Source organism: Eurosta solidaginis, chromosome 2 (assembly GCF_040869045.1).
Source record: "Eurosta solidaginis isolate ZX-2024a chromosome 2, ASM4086904v1, whole genome shotgun sequence".
Classification (NCBI taxonomy): domain Eukaryota; kingdom Metazoa; phylum Arthropoda; class Insecta; order Diptera; family Tephritidae; genus Eurosta; species Eurosta solidaginis.
The window spans coordinates 121442617-121453889 of NC_090320.1; the positions used below are offsets into that span (position 1 = coordinate 121442617).

The window sequence follows — 11273 nt, forward strand, 5'->3', positions numbered from 1 at the left end:
AAATTTTACTTTGTAGAAGGTGATTTTGTTTCTTGTATTTAATAACATCCATTAGGAAATAGATTTTTCTTTTGTTTTTTTTTCTGACAATTTTTTTTTTGTTGAAATACGATTCTTATTTTGAAAAATTTGTGTAATTTTTCAAACTAGAAATAAATTTGTTTATGTAAGAAATGTAGTAAATGAGCTCGCAAATATTTTTCCGCTATATTTTCATTAGTTTTTGTGAATAATTTTGAACGAAAATAAACAAGTTTTAAGTAAACAATAACATGCCAAAGTCGGTTATTTTGTGGCAGAAAAATACTGGTATATTGGAAAATTGTTGTTGTAATGAGACCTGTTGGTAAATTTTCCTCAGTATTTCAAGCTCAAAATAAAGGAAAAAAGCAAGTATGAAATATGCATTAGCTATGTATATACAAATTTAAATAAATTTTTTTGTTTTGTTTAAATTTTGTTTTTAATTGTTATTTCCGTGAAATATGCTTTATTTGTTTTACAATAAAATATGAATTGTTTTGTACAAATATAAAATGTAGCTATTGTTTTCTTGAAGAAAAAAAAATCTACCAACTTCTACTACTATTTTAATTTTTCGTCTACCAACATTCTCTTTTTAAAAGTCCGCGCACTGGGTGCAGGTAAAAAAGAGATACAGTGGGGGTTATAATATTGGAACACTACGTTACAAAACATAGAATTGTGTTTTGATGAGTTGTGATTTGACGGATTTTACAGTAATGGTATTCTGGAAGAGTAGAGACAGCCACTATGTACTGTGTAAAGATTTAATGTGCAATTAAACTTATAAACTGCTTTATATTATATAGATGACTTTTTTTTGAAAGATAAAACTGGTTTACAAACAAAAACAATGACAATTCGAGGAGCGATCAAAAACACGTCCGCGTACGGCAAGGTTACCAGTGCACGTTAGGGTGGTCTGCAATATTTAGGCTGGTGGCCTAAACATGCCGGCCCCCTTGCGGCGAGCAAATTGAAAACCCGTAGAATGCACCAGCAACCGTCCCAAGGCACGGTACACTAATTAACGTTAAGCTTTGGCACAATTTTCGGCTGCACATTATTGTTTCCATGAAAGCGACCTCTCCGGATGGTGCTGTGAATGAAAAGAGAAAAAAAGGGTTAGTGTTCAAAGACGTTGGTTTGCTTGGTTTCAATGCTCGATGTTGTTGAGATGTAGATTTCGCTATGGGTATAAAAATATATATGGCTGTAGGTGTGTGATAGCGGTGCCAGAAACATATTGCTGGAACGCTCCGAAAATAACCAGTCCGAAGACATTCGGTTGCATGATTAGCCCATTGACCGTTCCCGGTGCTATGCCGCTGACCATAATGTTGGCCTAGACGTTGGCACAGAATGTGAGTAGAACCGGCGCGGATCGGTACAACGTAGGGTCAGCGAGCTTCATAAATTGGAGCGGTGGCCACCGAGGAATCAATCTACGTGCCGTGCTAGCACAGGAGCCTGGGTCATGATTCGGTCCGGGACCCCATTCTTCCCGCGCAACACTAAACTACATTTGGTGTGTCTTGCTGTGTAGAACCGTTCGAGGTAGAGGTTTTCGATAAGTTCGCATCTATCACAGATGTCGGTTCGCAGGAGTCGATGAGCGCGCACAACAAATGGAGGCGCCCCTACCTCTATGCATACAATAGCTGTGGGAGCGAAATCTCCGAAGGATGGGGGGTCGTCATCGCTACGTGTTTCCCGCTATCGTCAAGTTGTGAATACAGTAGGTGTTGCTTGAAGTGGGGCAATGTTTGTTGTGGTACCTTCCTCACTTGGTAGATACAGGGCCGTTCTACCAGTGGAGCGTTGGGCTGAGAGGAACGGACGCAGCTCCACGCCACCCCACTGCCCGCTGGCATTGCGGTGCGATGGGCCGAAAGGACGTGTCTCCGCGCTATCTCCGTCTTTCTGTTGCACCGGAGTGCGTTCCCGGTCCAAGCATGCTTTCCGCTTCTTATGTTGAAGCAGTAGTCGGAATGGTCCTGCTGCCCCGCGGTGAGTTTGGGCGATGGCTAATGCTACTGCGCTTCTGGCGATCTCTTTCATTTCTTCGTCTTTTCCTGTTTGGTCATTAGAACAAACTTCTGGTAACACTACGGACTCATTCAATCTATGTGAGGTCTTGATGGACCGGCCAGTTCAACCTAACCTAACCTATGTATGACAATCCCTAATCCAGGGTGTTATGCGGACCGTGCACATTGGACGATTTGCAGCCAGGGCATATATTCGGCTGTATCTGAACGAGGCCTTCTCGATACCGGGCCGCCTCGGGAAGTAATGATGGCCTTACCACAGCAAGGGGCGCTGTTGTGGCGGACGGTTTTTATCCCAATTTTTAACATTAGACCGCTGAGTCCGCCTTGTGGGCAGGTGGTCGTACGACCAAGATGAACTCAAAAACTTTAAGAGAAAGTAAGGATGCGATGGAAAAGGCGATGGCGTTGCAAGCCGGGAAAGAGGAAATCGCTATCAACGATGACTCGGACGCGGAGAGCGATGATAGTGTGCAGTGAGTGCGCTCAGTAAAGGAGCGGCATACTAGCTCGGACAAAGAATTAAAGTTAGAACGGGAACAACGAGATAGGGAGCTTAATAGAACCCTCTCAAAATATCAGGCAGCATCAAGAATTATGCAGCGCTTGGGCCCAGTGGTATCCCAAACAACGATGAGAGCGATCGCTTGGCATGGGCCCGTGAGACAGTGGAAGAATGTCGAAGACAATTCACAGACGAAAGCTTTGCTGCGAACAACCCTCAATTTTGCAACCGAATCGAAGGGGAAGAAGCCCCTAGAGGCAAGAGGCAGCACCTGACAAGCATGCTTTTAAGAGGCATTAGGGGGAGGGTAAACGCTCCAGTCCAAGAACCAGGAGGCGAATTAGCCGGAATGACAGGAACCAAACCTCAAAATCTGCAAAGCGGATCAAAGAGAGAAATATAAGTACTAAAAAGCCATGTACCTGAAAAACTGTAATACAAGAATAGAAAGATTTGTGAAGCAAAGGCACAAGGGAGATAACAATCAGACTCCAGCTTAATCGATGATACTAAAGGGATCTAACGCTGAGACTCTAGTTTTCACCGAGAAGAAGATGAGCGAAGTTGCGAAGCAGTCTCTGACTGTGACATTTGTATTATGTTTAATTACTATGTAGGTATGTTTTCAACTAAAATGTATTGAAATTAATGAAATATTTATATTTTAATTTTTTATTTATTGGAGTTTTGTGTGCTTCTTTTTTATCTAAGTATATTTTAACTGAAAATGTAAGAATGAATTCGTTTGTTTTTCTTAATGTTTAAATAATAAGTACCTATGCAAGATCAATGAAATTAATGAAGAATGTGCAAAATTTAATTTTTTGTTGTTGTATTTATTTATTTATTTGGTTTAAATATTAAATAAAAATAAAAAGAACGTTATAAAACGTTGTAAAAAGTTACCAAACAATTATTTTTATTTTAAATCATAAGCGTCCGGTAACTGGAAAATTCTGACTTGTATCAAAACAATAATTTTTACAAAAATATAGAGAGTTTTCTATCGAAGTGGCTGATTTTATTAGATTTAGAATTAATCAATAGTCATTTGAAAATTCAAAGTTTTTTAATATCACTTATAAAATGTAACCAAGAAGAGTTCAAAAGCAAAAAAAAAGTTAAGTTTATTGGTACATCAACCCTATGTACTTATGTATGTATGTAGTAAAGTTGATTAGAAACAAACATTATATGCAAATCCAAAATGTGATCTGCTTTGATATTGATTTGCTTCAAACAAAGCAACACATATGTATGCATGTTTGCAACAATGATGAACAAAAAAATAACCAACAAACCCAATAAAAATAACCAAAAATAACCAATGATCCAAAAAAGCAGTTTTTATTGATTTAACAAAAAAAAAAAAAAAAATTATGTGTTACATAGGTATAAGCATTCAACTCACTCAAAAAACAAACAAAACACCAGTTCATTTGCTATATAAATAAAGTAATACATATGTACATTAAAAATAAATGACTTAGTGCGGTTTTTAAAAAGTTGTACTTTTTTTTTTGACATAGCGCATTTTTTGGAATAATAATTGACAAATCTTTAATATCTTGTCTACTAAAATCAAAGCGCATTTTTAACTGTACTCACGTATGGCATTCTTTGTTTTAAATATTTCCATCTCTGAAAACTTCTTACACTGTAGGTAACTTTCCACCTTAACTCCAATAAATATATCTTATACAGGTAAAAATCTACTGTGATCACAGAAGTCAAAGTTTGTTAGGTTTTGCACATTGTCTACATATTGGTTATCCATATAAATACATGCAATTAGTTTAAAATTGATTTCGATTTGCAAATACAAGAAGGGTAATCGAACGTTTTCTGTCTGAAATTCTTTATTTAAATCATTGCTTATTTTAAGAATGTAGGACAAAAAATAAAAAAAAACACCTTAACGTCTTGATCGCCCATTAAATTTGCTAGATCTCTTGCGTTTATACCATTAACTTCTAGTACAGATGACAAAAAATAAATTTGTATGGCTTCCCATTGCTCCAATATTCAATTAATAACATTTTCGAGTGCTAGCCATTTAGTCAAAGCCCTAAAATTTTGTGTGGCGGTACATTACAATAATCTTGAAACTCTTTAGGTTCACAAATTCTTTAAGGCTGTATGAGAAAAATTTGTATATATTTCTATAGGGAGTTTCTTGCACGCATAACTTGAACACAAATGCAAAGAATGGCAACTACATTTTAAATAAAAAATGTTGTGTCTTTTCCAAACGTGGCCTTTAAGCCATTTAATTCTCCAGCCATTGGACTTGCGCCATCTGTTGCTAGTCCAATAAGATTTTCTAATGGGATATTGTCGTCATCAAGAAACGGTTTTATGCTTTGATAAATAGATTCAGCATCTGCTTGTACCAATTCGATCAACGTTAAAAATCTATCATTAGTTGTACGAGATATCCTATCAAAATACCGTACTACTAAAACCAAACACTTTCTAGTTGAAATATCCGTTGTCTCATCAACGATTATAGAAAACTTTGAACATCGCATTGCACACCGTATTTGGTTTACCACCTTGCTACCTAATTTTTCAACTATTTAAGTGGTTTTTGTCCGCCCGCACTTCAAAGCTTTGGCTATACTGGAATCTGGACAACATTCCCTTAATAAATTTCGCAAAGAATCCATCAGCAAAAATGGAAGGTTGTGCTTAACAATAAACATAGCTAAAATTTGCTCGGCATTGTCTACTTGTCTACAAAGATTTACTTGCTCACCACCTTTATATGAATCTATTTTTAACTGGTTATTTTTGTTGTTGCTCCAGTTGAATATCTGACTGCTTTTTACTATGTTTTTTCAAAGAGCTAAAATGGTTCATCAAAAATTTTTCACATATTTTGCAATATGACTTTTCCTGTTTTTCCTCGAGCTAAGAAAACTTTTCAGCCCACTCTTACGCCGCAGTGTAGTTTTCTAACTAAAAAGTTGAAATAAACTTGATAAGTCTTTACTGAATTATGGTTTTTTTGTTGAACTTGTTTGAAATTACAATTAATAGAAAACAATAGCTGGTTAAGCGATTTAAACACTACTATGATACTGCAATACAAACTTTTGATTTGTGACCGGCTCTTCTTTTTCGACACAATGATTATTCCCGCAGCTACTAATTTCTGCTTTTTTCTGTCGAGCAACGAATCTAATAAAATTTTAATATAAGGAACTAATTATGATAATTTGCAAAATATAGCTTACTTATCCATTTGCACAGCCAAATTTTTTACATTGTTCTCGCACAAATTCAATTGAAAAAACGCTTGTTGCTAGTTATGGGAGTGCTTATTTATATTTGTGTTATCGAAACAATACAGTCTAGGCTAATACTAATTTCACACTGACAGCTTATTGAAAAATAAAGTCAATTTTCTACATTAAGACGCTTATTCAGCTCAATCTTCCCTACAAAATTCGAATCTATTATTATTTCATTAGTAGCTAATCGAATGCCTAATGAAGTCAAAAGCACAATGCAACTCTGTTGGCAGCGTTCCGCTTCCGTTTCCGCTTCTTAGTTTTCAAAGCAAATGTCATTGTCTGCATGGCGGAACGATACAAGGTGGCCGCATCGAACAGCTGATTATAACCTTTTTTATTTGATTTGATACATCAACTGCCGGCGCAGTACGATTTTGACATTTGTCCATCGAATTTACAAGTACATGGAATATTTTTTGTTTGTAGGTATGTCACCATGCTCCCACCTTGTATTGTTCCGCCATGATTGTCTGTCTCATCCTTCATACTAATCGAGCAGTTACTTCTGTGTGAAAGCAAAAAATTTACGATTTCATTAGCAGGTGAAATGAGATCATTAAGTTTCTGTGTGAAAACAGTATAAGATGTATTCATCTTAAAGCCTGTTCCCGTATAGTCAGAAGGTCAGAATGGGTCAGCAAAACTGCCAAAAGCTGACGGGTTTCATACAAGAAATAGGTTAGTGCTGACAGTTTCTGACTGTTTCTTGGAGTAAGTGAATAGACTGTTCATTTCTGCATATTCACATGAACCGGTGATTGATTAGCCAGTGTTGAAAAATGTTTTATATTAGTATTGTAGGACAATTATTTCTATATTTCCTTGTGCAGCAAAAATCCCGAAAAAAAGCATCTGAAAGTAACCAAGTAACCAACGGCGAAAAATATAACGAAGTTTGGTGACTAACGCCCCGATTCTAGTGTGGTAACAATATTCTTCACCGCGGTAACGAAATCATGTGGCAACCTTTACACCCTTTTGGTATTCTACCAGCGAAAGTATCCGGATAATTTTTTACCCACAAAAGTAGGTGGTTACATCGAAATAACCACACAACAGCTGTTGTATAGAAAAAGGCAAAACTGAAAAATAAATAATTGTATGGAAAAATAAGTAAAGATAATAGTAAAAAGTGTTGCCTATTGCTATACATATTTGTTTACATTATGTACTTTCACAGAATAAATTACAATATACCTATGTAGAAACTTATCATGCATAATATACATATACACATCGTCCCGTTTATTCGTTAACCTCATATCTACAAGCGAGACATTTTCTGTAAAGCGAACACGGTTGCCACACCATGCTTTCATTTGGGACCAAAATTGATCGAAAAAAGGGCCAAATTTTTGATTTATTTTATTAGTATAAAATACTAAATTTTAGGATGTTTCCATATGAAATTTTACTAAACAAAGTGAAGACTTTCTTTTAATTCAAGCTGAACAAATAAATATATATGCATGCAACCAAAAATGGTACTATATTTTGACATAGGATAAGTTATGTCTTTCACCAACCAAACATTGTGAACCTAGTTTTGGTCACAAAGCTCTTGGTTCTAGCATTATGTTGGTGATTGCAATGAACTAAAATGTATAGTGCAGTTAGGTTTTAGTCAGAAACGGTTTAAAATTTGCATTCTGGTGTTGCCGAACTATGTACATATGTGGAAAAATCAGTAAATCATAAATGAAACTAGGCAATTTTGTTAGTGTTATTTTTATAGATGCTTACTTTTTCCCTTAACGTTTAAACTTCGTATCAGAGCCTAGATTCAGTAAGTGTGAGTTTTGATCCCAGGCCTCAGGGGTTCTGCTAGCACCTACGGGAATAATTTTATACAAAACATTTCCAATGTGTATGTACTTTCACATTTTTCCTTTCACCATTTGAGCTAGAATCAGCTTTTCCATACTACTCAGCTCGGCTCAGACACTCAGTAAAACTTGGTTCACACTTTCAATCACACTCCACTCATTCTGGCAAACCGCGTTCTTGGCGAAAGGCACACTCATGCATACCGTGTAACAAAAAATGGGGCTGCGGTTACAAGGTTGATAACCCAAGCAGCCTGTACTGTGGGAAAATAGACGATGTACGCCACACCTTCTTCGATTACGGGTACTCTTCCGATCAGCGAACGAGGGTAGAAGAGGTACTTGGCGACCTATCCACGAGCAGTGTCATCAATAACATGAGCTGCCGAAGATACAGATGGGATACGGTCAGCACATATGTGAGTCAAATACTTATCAGTATACGAGAAGACGGATGCCTAGCCCATTAGCGTGAGAGTAGCCATAGAGCTCACGTAGCGCGCACCCGTACAAGAAGTAATGCTAAACGCGGTCCCAGGTACAGAGATTTGCGTAGGCCGTGGGAGGTTAGGTTTTAGTGGGTAGCCTTTCATGGAAGAAGGGAGTCCTACACTCGGAGAGTCTCGCAGTGAGGCTTAAATATCCCAGTCAGTGCATAAAGTATTTCCTCCTTCCACGAAACTTAAATACAACAAAAAAAATTTGGTGGTGTGTGTAGTTAAATTCCAACCACTGGGCGAGCTCTAGTAAATTATAATAATAATCTTTATAGCGTACACTGTGCAACACAACCTAACCGAAGCCAATCAGGACCAAAAAGTATATGTGATATGGTCAGATAAAATATTAAGGATTTTATTTATTAGAAAAAATTTAATTTAAATTTTTAAGCCCGCATAAAGAAGTGTTCAATATGATCCCTGAACCATCTCCATCCGGAAAAAAATGTATTTGTTATATCTGAAAAGAAATGGTTAATTTTGATTTGCAATTCATCTTCCAAAAATTCGATTAGTTCAGTGAGGTGATGTTGTAGTTGACTTCTTTTATCACATCAGTGGGCGTTTTTATGTATTTAACATTTTCTTTTAGCAGTATTTCAATAAAATAATTGGTTTACTTTTAAAAGAAAATTAAATTTAATTAATTGCACGTGCCGTTAATATTTGGTATAAAATAAAAACTAAACCCATAGTTAAACAAAATTTCGTATTTTCATGCAAATTAACCCTAGGATTAGCGTTGTGGTCTGATAGACCCTTTTCAAAAATTTTAATAAAAATGTTTGGGTTTCCCAACCTTTTTCGACAAACTGCCTTATGATTTTATAAAGTTCCATGAGGAGTTTCTATTCCAGTATAGAACAATGTCGTTTGTCTCATTTTTTGTGTAAAAAACATTGTTTTGTGTTATATGTGCGTTTTTCAAGGTTGTAGTCTGTCAGACCACAGCGTAGAAACTGTGCCTTTAACGGTTGATGAGTAGCTGTTTGCTTATCGTTGAAGAACCAAGTTTATATAGAATATTCCATCGAAGCCTGAAAAGTATGGAATCAACGTTTGGTGGGCTTGTGACTCAACATCCAATTATCCACTGAAGGGCCAAATTTGTACTGGTAAACTAAGCAATACACCTAGGGAAATAAATCAAGGTCAACGGGTTGTGGTGGACTTAGTTCAAAAATATTTCCGCACGGGACGAGCAATATACGCTGACAACTTTTTTTCATCACTAGAATTAGCTAGCGATCTTATGTCGAAATACTTGGCTTTCGTTGAACCTGTTCGTAAGAATAAAAGATTCATTCCACCAGAATTGCCTTATCTTCTACTCGTCTACTGAACAGCAGCATCTTCTGTCTGCAAATGTTAGATTACAATAAGTATGAGGCGGGAGTAGATACCATGGATCAAATGACATTATTTTACTCTTGCAAACGCCAAACAAGGCGCTGGCCACTTGCTTTACAACATGCTGAACGTTTCTGCGCTCGCTCCTTTCATTATATTTGATGAATTATCCCCAAAGAGGGGAACTGATAAACAATGGAAATTTTCGATTGACTTAGCACATAAATTGGTTAAACCCCACGCGGAGTCAAGAGCAGCCAAGCCGAATATAGCGCAATTCCGGCATATCAAAGATGCCATGAAATTTTTCAATGTTTTCGTAAGTTAATTGATTTTTTTAAACTTTATTAGTATTCTTATAAACAATTTCTCTTCAGCCTCCCTCCTCAGTGCTAATACAAAATAATTTGCCTATATATATGACCTTTAACCGGTCTGTTTGTCGTATTTGCTATAAGCAGGATAAAAGAAACAGGAAATCGCGTTTCCATTGCATAAAATGTAAATATCCGGTTTGTGATTCGCACTCAAGTAAAGTGTGTTTCAAATGCATTGTTGAAGGAATACCCGGAGACTCCTCGAACTAAGGACTTATACGAGTCTATTTTCATTCAGACTGGCATATTAATTTTAAAAAAATTACAACAATTCTTGACTATATTTTTAAATTAAATAAACATTGTAACACATTTGGTTTGTTCAATTACTTTTTTTGGGTAGTGGCACGTATGTATTACTTTGTGGTCTGTCAGACCACAACATAGCGTTAACGACAATTTAAGTCACCAGTAGTCTAAGGGTTAAAACAGAGACTTCTTAATTGTACCCCGAATACATTTTTTGTAGCACGACATAAGTATAGTAGTTACTTTGAAAATCTTTTACAGGATAGTCCAAAAGACTTTAGTAAGTGTTACCGTTACGCAGTAAATTGGACAAGCCTTATTGATTCAAACATCTATAGTGAAATAAGGCCAAACGAAACATGGGCCTATAAGAAGTGCGACCTTGGATGGGAGTATAACACATCAAAAGTGTGGTCGTCCATTGTAATTGACGTAAGTACGATTTAGTATTTGTAGCGTAATCGCGAAAAACGTTTTTAGCTCCAATCATAATATTTCAAGAATAAGAGAAAAATATGGAATAGACCACAGATTTATTGTATTTTTTTCAGTTTATCACAAATTATATCCATAGTTCGCTGCTTCATATCGAAATACCATGTTTAAAATTCTAAATATGGGCGCACTCTGCTTCCACTTAGGTATATTAAATAAAATAAAAGTACTTTAGTATTACAATATTAAAGTTAATTTATTACTTAAATAGCTGACTTGCCAACTCGATATTACAAATAGCCATTGCAAGACGTTAGAAATCGAGCTGAAAAATGATTTGCTTGGAGTCAGAAAACTGCATAAAATATTTAGCAAAAAGTAAGTCATAAACTAATTCTTGAAAGGTTGTGCCATAAAATAAGTATTTATACAAGTTGAGTATTTTTGAGGAATTTAAGCATTTGAGGAATATGTAAACAGTAGCAAAGCGAGGGGTGGACCCTATCATGCCTCGAGGGCTACTCACAAAATAATTGATATCTGATATTGATATATACTGGCACATAGGTTAAGTCAGGTTAAACTGGCTGGTCCGTGAGGACCTCACATAGACTGAATGAGTCCGTAGTGTTACCAGAAGTTTTTTTAACAACCAAA

General features: G+C 36.2%; 1 long non-coding RNA gene across 1 annotated transcript in view; it reads left to right on the top strand.

The window, feature by feature from the left end:
- LOC137242341 (uncharacterized) overlaps positions 1 to 10607 on the top strand; it is a 205180-nt gene extending 194573 nt beyond the window's left edge. The window contains exon 3 of the long non-coding RNA XR_010950196.1: positions 10443 to 10607. This is a non-coding gene — a long non-coding RNA (uncharacterized lncRNA). The remainder of the gene's footprint in view (positions 1 to 10442) is intronic.
- Positions 10608 to 11273: the final 666 nt, after the last annotated feature.